The sequence below is a fragment of the Lepidochelys kempii genome, chromosome 11 (assembly GCF_965140265.1).
Source record: "Lepidochelys kempii isolate rLepKem1 chromosome 11, rLepKem1.hap2, whole genome shotgun sequence".
Taxonomy (NCBI): Eukaryota; Metazoa; Chordata; order Testudines; family Cheloniidae; genus Lepidochelys; species Lepidochelys kempii.
Genome location: NC_133266.1, coordinates 6,905 through 15,000, shown reverse-complemented (window position 1 = coordinate 15,000; position 8,096 = coordinate 6,905).

Below are 8,096 nucleotides of genomic sequence, written 5' to 3'. Positions count from 1 at the left end.
GGTTAGGGTTAGGGTTAGGGTTAGGGTTAGGGTTAGGGTTAGGGTTAGGGTTAGGGTTAGGGTTAGGGTTAGGGTTAGGGTTAGGGTTAGGGTTAGGGTTAGGGTTAGGGTTAGGGTTAGGGTTAGGGTTAGGGTTAGGGTTAGGGTTAGGGTTAGGGTTAGGGTTAGGGTTAGGGTTAGGGTTAGGGTTAGGGTTAGGGTTAGGGTTAGGGTTAGGGTTAGGGTTAGGGTTAGGGTTAGGGTTAGGGTTAGGGTTAGGGTTAGGGTTAGGGTTAGGGTTAGGGTTAGGGTTAGGGTTAGGGTTAGGGTTAGGGTTAGGGTTAGGGTTAGGGTTAGGGTTAGGGTTAGGGTTAGGGTTAGGGTTAGGGTTAGGGTTAGGGTTAGGGTTAGGGTTAGGGTTAGGGTTAGGGTTAGGGTTAGGGTTAGGGTTAGGGTTAGGGTTAGGGTTAGGGTTAGGGTTAGGGTTAGGGTTAGGGTTAGGGTTAGGGTTAGGGTTAGGGTTAGGGTTAGGGTTAGGGTTAGGGTTAGGGTTAGGGTTAGGGTTAGGGTTAGGGTTAGGGTTAGGGTTAGGGTTAGGGTTAGGGTTAGGGTTAGGGTTAGGGTTAGGGTTAGGGTTAGGGTTAGGGTTAGGGTTAGGGTTAGGGTTAGGGTTAGGGTTAGGGTTAGGGTTAGGGTTAGGGTTAGGGTTAGGGTTAGGGTTAGGGTTAGGGTTAGGGTTAGGGTTAGGGTTAGGGTTAGGGTTAGGGTTAGGGTTAGGGTTAGGGTTAGGGTTAGGGTTAGGGTTAGGGTTAGGGTTAGGGTTAGGGTTAGGGTTAGGGTTAGGGTTAGGGTTAGGGTTAGGGTTAGGGTTAGGGTTAGGGTTAGGGTTAGGGTTAGGGTTAGGGTTAGGGTTAGGGTTAGGGTTAGGGTTAGGGTTAGGGTTAGGGTTAGGGTTAGGGTTAGGGTTAGGGTTAGGGTTAGGGTTAGGGTTAGGGTTAGGGTTAGGGTTAGGGTTAGGGTTAGGGTTAGGGTTAGGGTTAGGGTTAGGGTTAGGGTTAGGGTTAGGGTTAGGGTTAGGGTTAGGGTTAGGGTTAGGGTTAGGGTTAGGGTTAGGGTTAGGGTTAGGGTTAGGGTTAGGGTTAGGGTTAGGGTTAGGGTTAGGGTTAGGGTTAGGGTTAGGGTTAGGGTTAGGGTTAGGGTTAGGGTTAGGGTTAGGGTTAGGGTTAGGGTTAGGGTTAGGGTTAGGGTTAGGGTTAGGGTTAGGGTTAGGGTTAGGGTTAGGGTTAGGGTTAGGGTTAGGGTTAGGGTTAGGGTTAGGGTTAGGGTTAGGGTTAGGGTTAGGGTTAGGGTTAGGGTTAGGGTTAGGGTTAGGGTTAGGGTTAGGGTTAGGGTTAGGGTTAGGGTTAGGGTTAGGGTTAGGGTTAGGGTTAGGGTTAGGGTTAGGGTTAGGGTTAGGGTTAGGGTTAGGGTTAGGGTTAGGGTTAGGGTTAGGGTTAGGGTTAGGGTTAGGGTTAGGGTTAGGGTTAGGGTTAGGGTTAGGGTTAGGGTTAGGGTTAGGGTTAGGGTTAGGGTTAGGGTTAGGGTTAGGGTTAGGGTTAGGGTTAGGGTTAGGGTTAGGGTTAGGGTTAGGGTTAGGGTTAGGGTTAGGGTTAGGGTTAGGGTTAGGGTTAGGGTTAGGGTTAGGGTTAGGGTTAGGGTTAGGGTTAGGGTTAGGGTTAGGGTTAGGGTTAGGGTTAGGGTTAGGGTTAGGGTTAGGGTTAGGGTTAGGGTTAGGGTTAGGGTTAGGGTTAGGGTTAGGGTTAGGGTTAGGGTTAGGGTTAGGGTTAGGGTTAGGGTTAGGGTTAGGGTTAGGGTTAGGGTTAGGGTTAGGGTTAGGGTTAGGGTTAGGGTTAGGGTTAGGGTTAGGGTTAGGGTTAGGGTTAGGGTTAGGGTTAGGGTTAGGGTTAGGGTTAGGGTTAGGGTTAGGGTTAGGGTTAGGGTTAGGGTTAGGGTTAGGGTTAGGGTTAGGGTTAGGGTTAGGGTTAGGGTTAGGGTTAGGGTTAGGGTTAGGGTTAGGGTTAGGGTTAGGGTTAGGGTTAGGGTTAGGGTTAGGGTTAGGGTTAGGGTTAGGGTTAGGGTTAGGGTTAGGGTTAGGGTTAGGGTTAGGGTTAGGGTTAGGGTTAGGGTTAGGGTTAGGGTTAGGGTTAGGGTTAGGGTTAGGGTTAGGGTTAGGGTTAGGGTTAGGGTTAGGGTTAGGGTTAGGGTTAGGGTTAGGGTTAGGGTTAGGGTTAGGGTTAGGGTTAGGGTTAGGGTTAGGGTTAGGGTTAGGGTTAGGGTTAGGGTTAGGGTTAGGGTTAGGGTTAGGGTTAGGGTTAGGGTTAGGGTTAGGGTTAGGGTTAGGGTTAGGGTTAGGGTTAGGGTTAGGGTTAGGGTTAGGGTTAGGGTTAGGGTTAGGGTTAGGGTTAGGGTTAGGGTTAGGGTTAGGGTTAGGGTTAGGGTTAGGGTTAGGGTTAGGGTTAGGGTTAGGGTTAGGGTTAGGGTTAGGGTTAGGGTTAGGGTTAGGGTTAGGGTTAGGGTTAGGGTTAGGGTTAGGGTTAGGGTTAGGGTTAGGGTTAGGGTTAGGGTTAGGGTTAGGGTTAGGGTTAGGGTTAGGGTTAGGGTTAGGGTTAGGGTTAGGGTTAGGGTTAGGGTTAGGGTTAGGGTTAGGGTTAGGGTTAGGGTTAGGGTTAGGGTTAGGGTTAGGGTTAGGGTTAGGGTTAGGGTTAGGGTTAGGGTTAGGGTTAGGGTTAGGGTTAGGGTTAGGGTTAGGGTTAGGGTTAGGGTTAGGGTTAGGGTATAGGGTTAGGGTTAGGGTTAGGGTTAGGGTTAGGGTTAGGGTTAGGGTTAGGGTTAGGGTTAGGGTTAGGGTTAGGGTTAGGGTTAGGGTTAGGGTTAGGGTTAGGGTTAGGGTTAGGGTTAGGGTTAGGGTTAGGGTTAGGGTTAGGGTTAGGGTTAGGGTTAGGGTTAGGGTTAGGGTTAGGGTTAGGGTTAGGGTTAGGGTTAGGGTTAGGGTTAGGGTTAGGGTTAGGGTTAGGGTTAGGGTTAGGGTTAGGGTTAGGGTTAGGGTTAGGGTTAGGGTTAGGGTTAGGGTTAGGGTTAGGGTTAGGGTTAGGGTTAGGGTTAGGGTTAGGGTTAGGGTTAGGGTTAGGGTTAGGGTTAGGGTTAGGGTTAGGGTTAGGGTTAGGGTTAGGGTTAGGGTTAGGGTTAGGGTTAGGGTTAGGGTTAGGGTTAGGGTTAGGGTTAGGGTTAGGGTTAGGGTTAGGGTTAGGGTTAGGGTTAGGGTTAGGGTTAGGGTTAGGGTTAGGGTTAGGGTTAGGGTTAGGGTTAGGGTTAGGGTTAGGGTTAGGGTTAGGGTTAGGGTTAGGGTTAGGGTTAGGGTTAGGGTTAGGGTTAGGGTTAGGGTTAGGGTTAGGGTTAGGGTTAGGGTTAGGGTTAGGGTTAGGGTTAGGGTTAGGGTTAGGGTTAGGGTTAGGGTTAGGGTTAGGGTTAGGGTTAGGGTTAGGGTTAGGGTTAGGGTTAGGGTTAGGGTTAGGGTTAGGGTTAGGGTTAGGGTTAGGGTTAGGGTTAGGGTTAGGGTTAGGGTTAGGGTTAGGGTTAGGGTTAGGGTTAGGGTTAGGGTTAGGGTTAGGGTTAGGGTTAGGGTTAGGGTTAGGGTTAGGGTTAGGGTTAGGGTTAGGGTTAGGGTTAGGGTTAGGGTTAGGGTTAGGGTTAGGGTTAGGGTTAGGGTTAGGGTTAGGGTTAGGGTTAGGGTTAGGGTTAGGGTTAGGGTTAGGGTTAGGGTTAGGGTTAGGGTTAGGGTTAGGGTTAGGGTTAGGGTTAGGGTTAGGGTTAGGGTTAGGGTTAGGGTTAGGGTTAGGGTTAGGGTTAGGGTTAGGGTTAGGGTTAGGGTTAGGGTTAGGGTTAGGGTTAGGGTTAGGGTTAGGGTTAGGGTTAGGGTTAGGGTTAGGGTTAGGGTTAGGGTTAGGGTTAGGGTTAGGGTTAGGGTTAGGGTTAGGGTTAGGGTTAGGGTTAGGGTTAGGGTTAGGGTTAGGGTTAGGGTTAGGGTTAGGGTTAGGGTTAGGGTTAGGGTTAGGGTTAGGGTTAGGGTTAGGGTTAGGGTTAGGGTTAGGGTTAGGGTTAGGGTTAGGGTTAGGGTTAGGGTTAGGGTTAGGGTTAGGGTTAGGGTTAGGGTTAGGGTTAGGGTTAGGGTTAGGGTTAGGGTTAGGGTTAGGGTTAGGGTTAGGGTTAGGGTTAGGGTTAGGGTTAGGGTTAGGGTTAGGGTTAGGGTTAGGGTTAGGGTTAGGGTTAGGGTTAGGGTTAGGGTTAGGGTTAGGGTTAGGGTTAGGGTTAGGGTTAGGGTTAGGGTTAGGGTTAGGGTTAGGGTTAGGGTTAGGGTTAGGGTTAGGGTTAGGGTTAGGGTTAGGGTTAGGGTTAGGGTTAGGGTTAGGGTTAGGGTTAGGGTTAGGGTTAGGGTTAGGGTTAGGGTTAGGGTTAGGGTTAGGGTTAGGGTTAGGGTTAGGGTTAGGGTTAGGGTTAGGGTTAGGGTTAGGGTTAGGGTTAGGGTTAGGGTTAGGGTTAGGGTTAGGGTTAGGGTTAGGGTTAGGGTTAGGGTTAGGGTTAGGGTTAGGGTTAGGGTTAGGGTTAGGGTTAGGGTTAGGGTTAGGGTTAGGGTTAGGGTTAGGGTTAGGGTTAGGGTTAGGGTTAGGGTTAGGGTTAGGGTTAGGGTTAGGGTTAGGGTTAGGGTTAGGGTTAGGGTTAGGGTTAGGGTTAGGGTTAGGGTTAGGGTTAGGGTTAGGGTTAGGGTTAGGGTTAGGGTTAGGGTTAGGGTTAGGGTTAGGGTTAGGGTTAGGGTTAGGGTTAGGGTTAGGGTTAGGGTTAGGGTTAGGGTTAGGGTTAGGGTTAGGGTTAGGGTTAGGGTTAGGGTTAGGGTTAGGGTTAGGGTTAGGGTTAGGGTTAGGGTTAGGGTTAGGGTTAGGGTTAGGGTTAGGGTTAGGGTTAGGGTTAGGGTTAGGGTTAGGGTTAGGGTTAGGGTTAGGGTTAGGGTTAGGGTTAGGGTTAGGGTTAGGGTTAGGGTTAGGGTTAGGGTTAGGGTTAGGGTTAGGGTTAGGGTTAGGGTTAGGGTTAGGGTTAGGGTTAGGGTTAGGGTTAGGGTTAGGGTTAGGGTTAGGGTTAGGGTTAGGGTTAGGGTTAGGGTTAGGGTTAGGGTTAGGGTTAGGGTTAGGGTTAGGGTTAGGGTTAGGGTTAGGGTTAGGGTTAGGGTTAGGGTTAGGGTTAGGGTTAGGGTTAGGGTTAGGGTTAGGGTTAGGGTTAGGGTTAGGGTTAGGGTTAGGGTTAGGGTTAGGGTTAGGGTTAGGGTTAGGGTTAGGGTTAGGGTTAGGGTTAGGGTTAGGGTTAGGGTTAGGGTTAGGGTTAGGGTTAGGGTTAGGGTTAGGGTTAGGGTTAGGGTTAGGGTTAGGGTTAGGGTTAGGGTTAGGGTTAGGGTTAGGGTTAGGGTTAGGGTTAGGGTTAGGGTTAGGGTTAGGGTTAGGGTTAGGGTTAGGGTTAGGGTTAGGGTTAGGGTTAGGGTTAGGGTTAGGGTTAGGGTTAGGGTTAGGGTTAGGGTTAGGGTTAGGGTTAGGGTTAGGGTTAGGGTTAGGGTTAGGGTTAGGGTTAGGGTTAGGGTTAGGGTTAGGGTTAGGGTTAGGGTTAGGGTTAGGGTTAGGGTTAGGGTTAGGGTTAGGGTTAGGGTTAGGGTTAGGGTTAGGGTTAGGGTTAGGGTTAGGGTTAGGGTTAGGGTTAGGGTTAGGGTTAGGGTTAGGGTTAGGGTTAGGGTTAGGGTTAGGGTTAGGGTTAGGGTTAGGGTTAGGGTTAGGGTTAGGGTTAGGGTTAGGGTTAGGGTTAGGGTTAGGGTTAGGGTTAGGGTTAGGGTTAGGGTTAGGGTTAGGGTTAGGGTTAGGGTTAGGGTTAGGGTTAGGGTTAGGGTTAGGGTTAGGGTTAGGGTTAGGGTTAGGGTTAGGGTTAGGGTTAGGGTTAGGGTTAGGGTTAGGGTTAGGGTTAGGGTTAGGGTTAGGGTTAGGGTTAGGGTTAGGGTTAGGGTTAGGGTTAGGGTTAGGGTTAGGGTTAGGGTTAGGGTTAGGGTTAGGGTTAGGGTTAGGGTTAGGGTTAGGGTTAGGGTTAGGGTTAGGGTTAGGGTTAGGGTTAGGGTTAGGGTTAGGGTTAGGGTTAGGGTTAGGGTTAGGGTTAGGGTTAGGGTTAGGGTTAGGGTTAGGGTTAGGGTTAGGGTTAGGGTTAGGGTTAGGGTTAGGGTTAGGGTTAGGGTTAGGGTTAGGGTTAGGGTTAGGGTTAGGGTTAGGGTTAGGGTTAGGGTTAGGGTTAGGGTTAGGGTTAGGGTTAGGGTTAGGGTTAGGGTTAGGGTTAGGGTTAGGGTTAGGGTTAGGGTTAGGGTTAGGGTTAGGGTTAGGGTTAGGGTTAGGGTTAGGGTTAGGGTTAGGGTTAGGGTTAGGGTTAGGGTTAGGGTTAGGGTTAGGGTTAGGGTTAGGGTTAGGGTTAGGGTTAGGGTTAGGGTTAGGGTTAGGGTTAGGGTTAGGGTTAGGGTTAGGGTTAGGGTTAGGGTTAGGGTTAGGGTTAGGGTTAGGGTTAGGGTTAGGGTTAGGGTTAGGGTTAGGGTTAGGGTTAGGGTTAGGGTTAGGGTTAGGGTTAGGGTTAGGGTTAGGGTTAGGGTTAGGGTTAGGGTTAGGGTTAGGGTTAGGGTTAGGGTTAGGGTTAGGGTTAGGGTTAGGGTTAGGGTTAGGGTTAGGGTTAGGGTTAGGGTTAGGGTTAGGGTTAGGGTTAGGGTTAGGGTTAGGGTTAGGGTTAGGGTTAGGGTTAGGGTTAGGGTTAGGGTTAGGGTTAGGGTTAGGGTTAGGGTTAGGGTTAGGGTTAGGGTTAGGGTTAGGGTTAGGGTTAGGGTTAGGGTTAGGGTTAGGGTTAGGGTTAGGGTTAGGGTTAGGGTTAGGGTTAGGGTTAGGGTTAGGGTTAGGGTTAGGGTTAGGGTTAGGGTTAGGGTTAGGGTTAGGGTTAGGGTTAGGGTTAGGGTTAGGGTTAGGGTTAGGGTTAGGGTTAGGGTTAGGGTTAGGGTTAGGGTTAGGGTTAGGGTTAGGGTTAGGGTTAGGGTTAGGGTTAGGGTTAGGGTTAGGGTTAGGGTTAGGGTTAGGGTTAGGGTTAGGGTTAGGGTTAGGGTTAGGGTTAGGGTTAGGGTTAGGGTTAGGGTTAGGGTTAGGGTTAGGGTTAGGGTTAGGGTTAGGGTTAGGGTTAGGGTTAGGGTTAGGGTTAGGGTTAGGGTTAGGGTTAGGGTTAGGGTTAGGGTTAGGGTTAGGGTTAGGGTTAGGGTTAGGGTTAGGGTTAGGGTTAGGGTTAGGGTTAGGGTTAGGGTTAGGGTTAGGGTTAGGGTTAGGGTTAGGGTTAGGGTTAGGGTTAGGGTTAGGGTTAGGGTTAGGGTTAGGGTTAGGGTTAGGGTTAGGGTTAGGGTTAGGGTTAGGGTTAGGGTTAGGGTTAGGGTTAGGGTTAGGGTTAGGGTTAGGGTTAGGGTTAGGGTTAGGGTTAGGGTTAGGGTTAGGGTTAGGGTTAGGGTTAGGGTTAGGGTTAGGGTTAGGGTTAGGGTTAGGGTTAGGGTTAGGGTTAGGGTTAGGGTTAGGGTTAGGGTTAGGGTTAGGGTTAGGGTTAGGGTTAGGGTTAGGGTTAGGGTTAGGGTTAGGGTTAGGGTTAGGGTTAGGGTTAGGGTTAGGGTTAGGGTTAGGGTTAGGGTTAGGGTTAGGGTTAGGGTTAGGGTTAGGGTTAGGGTTAGGGTTAGGGTTAGGGTTAGGGTTAGGGTTAGGGTTAGGGTTAGGGTTAGGGTTAGGGTTAGGGTTAGGGTTAGGGTTAGGGTTAGGGTTAGGGTTAGGGTTAGGGTTAGGGTTAGGGTTAGGGTTAGGGTTAGGGTTAGGGTTAGGGTTAGGGTTAGGGTTAGGGTTAGGGTTAGGGTTAGGGTTAGGGTTAGGGTTAGGGTTAGGGTTAGGGTTAGGGTTAGGGTTAGGGTTAGGGTTAGGGTTAGGGTTAGGGTTAGGGTTAGGGTTAGGGTTAGGGTTAGGGTTAGGGTTAGGGTTAGGGTTAGGGTTAGGGTTAGG